Source organism: Bos javanicus, chromosome 15 (assembly GCF_032452875.1).
Source record: "Bos javanicus breed banteng chromosome 15, ARS-OSU_banteng_1.0, whole genome shotgun sequence".
NCBI classification, from domain to species: Eukaryota; Metazoa; Chordata; class Mammalia; order Artiodactyla; family Bovidae; genus Bos; species Bos javanicus.
In genome coordinates, this window is record NC_083882.1 from 29,979,066 (window position 1) to 29,987,171 (window position 8,106).

Below are 8,106 nucleotides of genomic sequence, written 5' to 3' on the forward strand. Positions count from 1 at the left end.
AGCCCTAGGGGGCGGGCCCGGCGCCGAGATGCCCGGAGCTGCGCCGCCGAACAGCGCGGCGCGGGGTTAGGCCGGAGCCTTCCTCCCAGCCCCCCGCTAGGGAACGGACAGGGGGCGGTGACAGGTGTCTCCGAGGCGGCTGCAGGGAGAAGCTGGCCCGGATGCTGGAGTCCCACCGGGTCAGACCCCGCTTAGCCCCAGCCAGCCCTTGTAGCCCTGGGGGACCTCCTGGCGGAGGAGCCACTGGCAGGTCCTTCGTGTCCTTGATGGGGACCTCGCTCCCTTTTAAGCTCTTCTGCCCGCCGCCTCCTCCACTCCCCCGGACCTCTGCCCCAGAGAAATCGGGCTTCCCAGAACGGTTGCACCACTGCTGCGGCCGGAGGCCTGGCACTGCCCCCAAGCCTTGCAGTCCTGGCCGCTTTGAGGGAAGAACCCTGGGCCCAGGGCCCACAGAGCCAGAGGTATCTGTACTGGGGAGCGCGCTAAGGGTGGTCCCTTCCCCCCCAGCTCCTGCAAGTCTCAGACCAGAGGAAGCAGGGAGGGGCTGAATTCACAGGCCCGAAGTTGTCACACTTGTCCCACCGAGCCTGGATCTTGAGGTTTCTGCTTCTTCTGGCTTCACTTACTGAACCCAACCTGGGACTCATTTTCCCCTGAGTGAAGAAAAGAGGGAGAAAAATGAGTTAATGGGCACAAGGTCTCCAGCTTGCTCCCCCTATACCTGTTGCTGTTTGCTGAGGGTTGAAGGGACCCCCTGCAGTAGGGCTCTGGCCCCCCAGCAGCTGAGGGTGGGGGGTTTGGAGGAGGAATCAGAACTGACTCCAGGCTGCCCTGCCCAAGTGGAATCTGTCCCAGCGAGGCAAGGGGACCTGCATCTCCCCTTATTTCCAATGCCTGGGTCTTCGGGCCCCTTGAACCTGAACTAAGGCTCTGGGGAGTGAGACTGATTCTTGTATCATAGAGAGAGACCCCCAGCTCCCTGACCCTGGGAAAGGGGTCCACATCAGCTGGGACCCCTCTAACTGGGATGGTCTAAAGGGGGCCTGGATTTGGGATAGAGTCCTGTCCTAGGCAGGGCAGCCTTGCCGCTCGCTGGTTGGGGGGAGGAGCAGGGTGAGGCAGCAAATGCCAGAGATGGGCAGGTGACTTAGAGGATGCTCCCGGATGGTGTTTTGATGACGCCGAGATGACTCTTGAGCCACATCAGCCCTCGTCTTTCAGATCCTGGCTGATCCCCTCCTGTGTCTCCATTAATTTTCAGCCAGAGGCCATGCCAGGTGGGCCAAGGCAGGGGCCTGGAGCCCGGGGTGGGGGTGGGGGGGTGAGAGAAGGATGATGCTTCCTCATCCCCCAGAGTGAATGTATGGACTGGCCCAGGGCCCAGAATGGAATGGATGCGTTTGTTTTTGTCTGCAGGGGCAGGAATGGGAATGGCTAAGGATGCTGTTGGCCCTGGCAAGCTCAGAGCTGGGCATAGTATTCTGCTTCCCTGCCTCCACCCCCCTTCCCTTCTCTTAACACCATTAACTAATCATTCTCCTCTCTCCAGCCTGAGAGCAAAGCCAGCTAACCACCAAGGACGGTCAGTCAGAATCCTTCCGTTGTGAGAAGAGTGAAGCTAGGAGGGGGTGGTGGAGCTGCCTCTGCGGTGAAAGGGAAGTGAGGACAGAGCTCAGGGTGACTTCTGTGTCCCACACGTCCCCACCAAACTAGCACAGAGACTGTCCTTTAGGGAAGCCAGTAGCTCAGGGTGATCTGGGCTGCCAGGGAGTAGGTGGTAGAGGTCAGGGGGCAGACAACCTCAAGAAGGCTTCATTGAGTGGGGCCCGCTAGGATTCCAAACCAAAGAGGTCAAGTCCTTGGAGAGGCTTCAGAGGGGACTGGAGGCAGGAGGAAGCACAATGATGGCAGCACAGGGTGAAGGAGCAGGAGGTGGAGGGTGTCTAAGACGGGCTTCTCCGTTTCTCTGAGATGCCAGAAGCTAGAGCGTCCACAGCTGCAGGAAAGAGGAAGCAGACGGGGAAGAACTTTCAGCGAGAGAGGATGGAGGTCCAGCAGAAGGGGGGAGCCAAGGAGGCCACTGTGGGCTTTCCATCTGCAGACACTGTTGTGCCTGGACTCGGTGGAGGCAGCCTTGCCCAGATGCAGGCCAGGATCAGCAGAGCCCCAGACCAGAGCCCTAAGTTCCCTGCCTCATTTCTCTCCAGAAAGAATGGGTAGGAAGGCTGCCTTCTTCACTCCCACGGCAGACCCAGGGGGCACAGAGAGCCCTTGGTGCTTCTCTTGGACATAAGTCTGACCACAGGTAGAGAAACTGAGGCTGTGAGGGGTGGTGGCCACGGTCTGAGTCCCGCAACTGCTGTCTCCAGGGTGAGTGGGGGCTTTCATTGCATTGTACGATGTGGGACCCCACCCCCATCTTCCACGTGGAGGTGGAGGTAAAAAGACAAGGCTAGTCCTGCCCCGGGGGGGTTAGCCCTGCTGGGGTGAGATTAAGCCCAGGAGTCCTCTCTCATAGTGGGTACAGTGGTCTCCCACCCACCCCCTCCAGTAGAGGGGCCTTAACCAGGAGGATATGAGAAGGGCGGGCTGAGCAGAGGAAGGAAGCCGATAAAGACAAGTTTACATCAGCAGTAAGAAAAGGCGCTATGGGGTGGAGGAGGTGGGCCAGCAATATTGGCAATGACTGAGGCTGGGGAATCCCCCGCTCCTTGGCCTGGCCTAAAAATAGGGTTCAGTTTGAGTCTTTGGAGGGGAGGTAGGAGAATTTTTTCCAGTGTCGGGGGCTCTGAGCTGGGAGGAGACTGTGCTAAGGGAGTGAAAAAAAATGGGGTAGGAGGAGGGTGGGGGGCAGTTGCTGCTGAGGCAACCTCAGGCCAGGAAACCGGATACTGGGGGGCTGGGTGGAAAATGTTGGGGAAGAGATTGAATAGGGGGAAGCGGCCCCTGTCTTGGCCGGACGTGGTCTCACCCATGTCCTTCGCACCTGACTCCAGGCAGGAAGGAGGTGCGGCCTGGACTGAGCTGCGCCCCAGAAATGCCATGGGAGAGGAGGAGGGTGACTTGTGCTGGTGGTGGTGGGTGGGGCAGGGGGAGATGGGAGGGGCTATTTTTAAACTTGGAGAAACCGTCAGTGAGTTCATCTCCACCCTGAGTGCTGAAGGAGGCAAAGGCCCCATTGTACAGGGGTCCAGAGAAGGGGCGGGGGAGGGGAGGTGGTGGCACAATGACCGGGATTATATCAGAGCCAGCGAGGGAGAGGAGGGCGCGGGAGTGGGGCGTCTCCATCACAGCTGGCCTACTGAACTCCGGGGTCGAGCCAGGCTGGGGCTGGGACAGGGGGGTTTTCCCACTCTCACAGAAGCCCCCTCTTGGGGAGGTGGGATCTGTCTCTGGCATCCGGTGTCGCATCCTGGGGAGGGGGCTGTGGGTGGGATTCCCACAGCCTGGCTTTCCCAGGGACACTGCAGGGTCCGTTCCCAGGCTCCCAGCATTCCAGGGACTCCCCTGGGAGCTGCCGGCCTCTCCTCTCAGCCCCTTCCCTGCTAAGGGGGTGGGGGGAGAGTGGGAAAAGAGGATGTGGCCACATGGGGACTCTTCCTGGGGATTAGGGACCCAGAAACCAGAGGGAGGGTTCGCAGTGAGTGCAGTGTGCAGAGGGGGACCCATCCCTCCCGTCCTAATCCCCAGCCCTGTGGAGCCTTCCCCTGGGCCTGGACTGTCCCCTCTAGTCCTCTCCGACCCCAGGGCCCTCTCCACGTGGGCTGCCCTCCAGCACCCCGGGCCTCAGCCCAGGGGATCCCAGGTCCTGCCCGGGGAAGGCGGGGCATCCGGCTGAGCTTGCCCCAATCCAAACATTACCATAAATGCTCAGGCTGCTGTGGGCTGGGGAGGGGCTCGGGCAGGGGACCTTGGGGGCTCTCCGGAAACCCCGAATCCGGTCTCCAGGCCTTTCCCAGCGAGGACCGGTAGAGGTGATTCAGTCTCTGCTTTGGGAAACGGAGGGGGAGCTGAGTTGAGGGTGGGAGTCGGGTAGAGTTTGGGGAGAGAGCCAGACGGCATGGGGAGTCCCTGAGCACTGCCTCCCGGGGTCGCAGTGACCTCTGACGGAGGGGAGGGGAGGGGAGGATGATCCAGCCAGGATTTCTGCTCGGGCAGGGCTGGGGGCTCCTGTCAGCTGTGATAAAGGATTGTCTCGCTTCTGGTCCTGGGTCTGTGCTCTCTGGCCTCTGAGGACCCAAACGTCTTCCCACTTCTTCCTCCCATCCTAAATTTGGAGAACAGAGCGAGCTGGGGGCAGGGAGGAGGGCAAAGAGCCGGACGCTGGGAGCCTATATCTCTCCCCCTCGGGGAAGTTCACATCCGCTCCCCAAAATACCACCACCCATGAGGAGGAGTATCCCCAGAGAGCTGTTTAAATTTTGACTTTGAGTTGTCCCTGAGGAAGGGCCAGCTAATCTACCCGAGAGGAGCCTGTAGGAAGCCTAGTGATCCCAGATTCTGCTACACCCCTGGAGACACCCAGAGCTATGAACAACCCAGGGGGAGTCCCGGAGCCGGGGAGCCTTGTTCCACTGCACGCTGGAAGGGCCTGTGACCCCTTCTGGAGTTGCCACAGCTGGCCTTGGAGGCTGCCAGAGAGGTGGGGGGAAGGGAACAGCAAGCTGAGGGGAGAGGGACACTGAACCCTGTTTCCCGGACCCACATCCCAGGGCCCACGGCATCAAGGGAACTTGAAAAGTGGAGAGAACACAGGATCTGGAGTCAGAGAAAATCCCCAGACCAGGTCAGACTGGGCCTGCGTTCTCCCTGGCACCTTTCTTCTATGTCCCAATCACATTGGAAAGAGCTAGTCCAACTTTGGTCCCCAGTGTGAGCAAGCACATGTGCTCAGTCCCTTCAGTAGTGTCTGACCCTTTGTGACCCCATGGACTGCAGCCTCCAAGCTCCTCAGTCCGTGGGATTCTCCAGGCGAGAATACTGGAGTGGGTTGCCATGCCCTCCTCCAGGGGATTCCTGACCCAGGGATCGAACCCACATCTCCTGCATTGTAGGTGGATTCTTTTACCAACGGAGCCACCACAGAAGCGGCTTATCTCCAATACCCGGCTGTAAACTCAACGAAGGAATTGGTGGCTTTGAGATCTCCCTGCCACTTAATTAACTAATCTTGGGCGGGTGGCCAAACCAGTGACTGTTGAGAAGGGACATGGCAGTGCTCAGAATGAGAGAAGAAGCTAGTCATAGCTAATATTTTCACAGGGCTGTATAACTCAGCCCATGACTTAAGGGTCATTTTCATTGCTAATGTTTATCTTGATCTTTGCAACAAAAAATGAGGAAACTGAAGTGAAAAGAGTTACATGACCTAAAGTCGCACAGCCTGTGAGTAATGGAGCTACATTGTTTTCAGTGTGGTAAGATACGCATAACCTAAAACTTACCCTTTTAACCACTTTAAGTGTACAAGTCAGTGGCATCAAATATGCTCACAATGTTATGCACTCATCACCATTTCCTAGTTTCAGAACTTTCTGATCACTCCAAGGAACTAAAATTTGAACCAAGATTGATCCAACTCCCAAATATGGGCCCCCTACCTGTGATAATTTACAGCTGGATTAAGTAAACACATCATGCAAAAGAAAGCAACAGATTGAATACCAACGAATTATGTGGTATAAACAGGAAATGCAACGGGGATTCAGAAGAGGGAACATCTACGGAAGGTGCCTGCACTAGCCAGGAAAGCCTTTTTGGAAATGTGGCGGCTCCAGCGAAAAGTCAAGTTTAGATAGGGGAGGAATGAGGCTAGATCATTCCAAGCAGAGCAAATGGCACAGACAAGGAGAGGAAGGGTGAGACTGAAGAAAGGGACGCACACAGCGACAACTGCTTCTTCTGTATTAAAGAGTTTCAGCATCGGCAGCTGGCTAGAAGGTCAGGCTGATGTGGGGAGGCTGGCAGACATGCACTGCTCTTTGCATAGCCAGCTCACCGCTTTCACTTTCAATGTATGTTTACTTAGAGTGTCTTGAGGAGAGCTTCAGCCACTGCTACCACCTATTGGCACCACCTTTATACAAACAGCTGGTGCTAAAATAAAGTGTTACACGGCTAACTAGAAATTCAAGAGGGTAGAGGGTGCATCCGCGTGAGAGGTTGGGCAGATGAGGTGGGGTAAAGTCATGGGGGAGGAACTTGGATCTTAAGATAGAAGAGGCAGTGGGGACCCGCTGCAAGTTCTTGAGCAATGATGTGACGAAATTGAAACTGAGGTTTATAAGGCTTTCTCCATCCTAAAGGAAATCATCCCAAAGGAAGTCAGTCCAGCCTAAAGGAAATCAGTCCTGAATATTCAGTTGAAGGACTGATGCTGAAGCTAAAACTCTAATACTTTCGCCACCTGATGTGAAGAAACGACTCATTGGGAAAGACCCTGATGCTGGGAAAGATTGAAGGCAGGAGGAGAAAGGGACGACAGAGGCTGAGATAGTTGGATGGCATCATGGACAGTATGGACATGAGTTTGAGTAGGCTCCGCGAGTTGGTGATGGACAGGGAGGCCTGGTGTGCTACAGTCAATGGGGTTGCAGTCAGACGACTGAGCAATTGAACTGAACTGAAGGGTTTCTCTATTTCTTCTTGCCTGAGAGCGCCCCCTGGTGCCCCTAATTTAAATTGTTCTCTCATCTCAGGGAAAGCAGGTAGGATGGGGGGATGGAAAAACAGAATTGATCAGTTGGAGAAGCCAGAGTCTTAGGCTTCATCTCAATTCATCCTGAGTGATGCCAACACTGCGGTACAAATAGAGGTGACATGTGGACAGAGAGGGTTTGCTTTGAAGGAAAAGGGCATTGTGGCAGCTCCCTTCTCTGTCTCATCATTGAACTAGGATGTCGTGTGTCAGAGACTAAGCTTGGGGGCGGAGGGTGGGATCATAATTAAGACAAGGTTCATGGGCTTAAGAGGTTTGTGCTCTAGTGGGGGAAGGTGTGCTCGGTTGCTTCAGTCATGTCCGACTCTTTGTGACCCCATGAACTGTAGCCTGCCAAGCTCCTCTGTTTACAGGATTTTACCAGGCAAGAATACTGGAGTGGGTTGCCATGCCCTCCTCCAGGGGCTCTTCCTGACCCAGGGATCAAACCTGCCTCTCTTGCACTGCAGGCATATTTGTGAACGCTGAGCCACTGGGGAAGCCCTACTGAGGGGACTGACAAGTAAACACTTAGAATATAACGTGCAAGTACTAGGGTGCACAAATGCAGACAAACAGTTACTTAACTCAACCTTAGGTGGCCAAGGAAGGCTTCCTGGAAGAGCTGACGCCTAGCTTCATTTTAAGGGATAATGGCAAGTAGCCAGGTAAATAGGGTATGGTAGCATCCTCTGGAAACTCCCATGGACAGAGGAGCCTGGTAAATAGGGTATGGTAGCATCCTCTGGAAACTCCCATGGACAGAGGAGCCTGGTAGGCTGCAGTCCATGGGGTCGCTAAGAGTCGGACACGCTTGAGCGACTTCACTTTCACTTTTCACTTTCATGCATTGGAGAAGGAAATGGCAAGCCGCTCCAGTGTTCTTGCCTGGAGAATCCCAGGGACGGTGGAGCCTGATGGGCTGCCGTCTATGGGGTCGCACAGAATCGGACACGACTGAAGCGACTTCGAAGCAGCAGCATCCTCTGTGTAGGAGACGGCTAGTGGTTGGTTCATATCCTGCAAGGGAGGAATGAATTTAGTGAGGGATGAGGCCAGATTACAGAGGATTTGTAGACCCTGATAAATGGTTTAGCACAGCAGGGTGTGTATAAAAGGTTCTGAGCAGGGAAACGCCTGCCAATCAGTTTAGATCCGTCTGAGTTCAGGCACAGAGGGACAGAACCAAAGGTCTCATTTTTCTTCCTTTTTTTAACTAATTAATTAGGCTGTGCCAGGTCTTAATTGCCTCATGCGAGATCTTCATTGCCAAATGCGGGATCTTTTTTTTTTTTTTAGTTGCATCATGCAGGATCTTTTAAAATTGCAGCTTGTGGGATCTAGCTCCCTGACTAGGGATCAGCCCTCCTGCATTGGGAGTGTGGATGGAGTCTTAGCTACTGGACCAC

General features: G+C 55.3%; 1 long non-coding RNA gene across 1 annotated transcript; it reads right to left on the bottom strand.

Annotated features, from left to right (window-relative positions):
* Positions 1 to 66: 66 nt before the first annotated feature.
* Positions 67 to 5,292, bottom strand: LOC133261845 (uncharacterized). Its single transcript, XR_009741143.1, has 3 exons — positions 3,862 to 5,292; positions 1,801 to 1,996; positions 67 to 653 (listed from the first exon to the last, which is right to left on the bottom strand). It is a non-coding gene; the product is annotated as an uncharacterized LOC133261845 (long non-coding RNA).
* Positions 5,293 to 8,106: the final 2,814 nt, after the last annotated feature.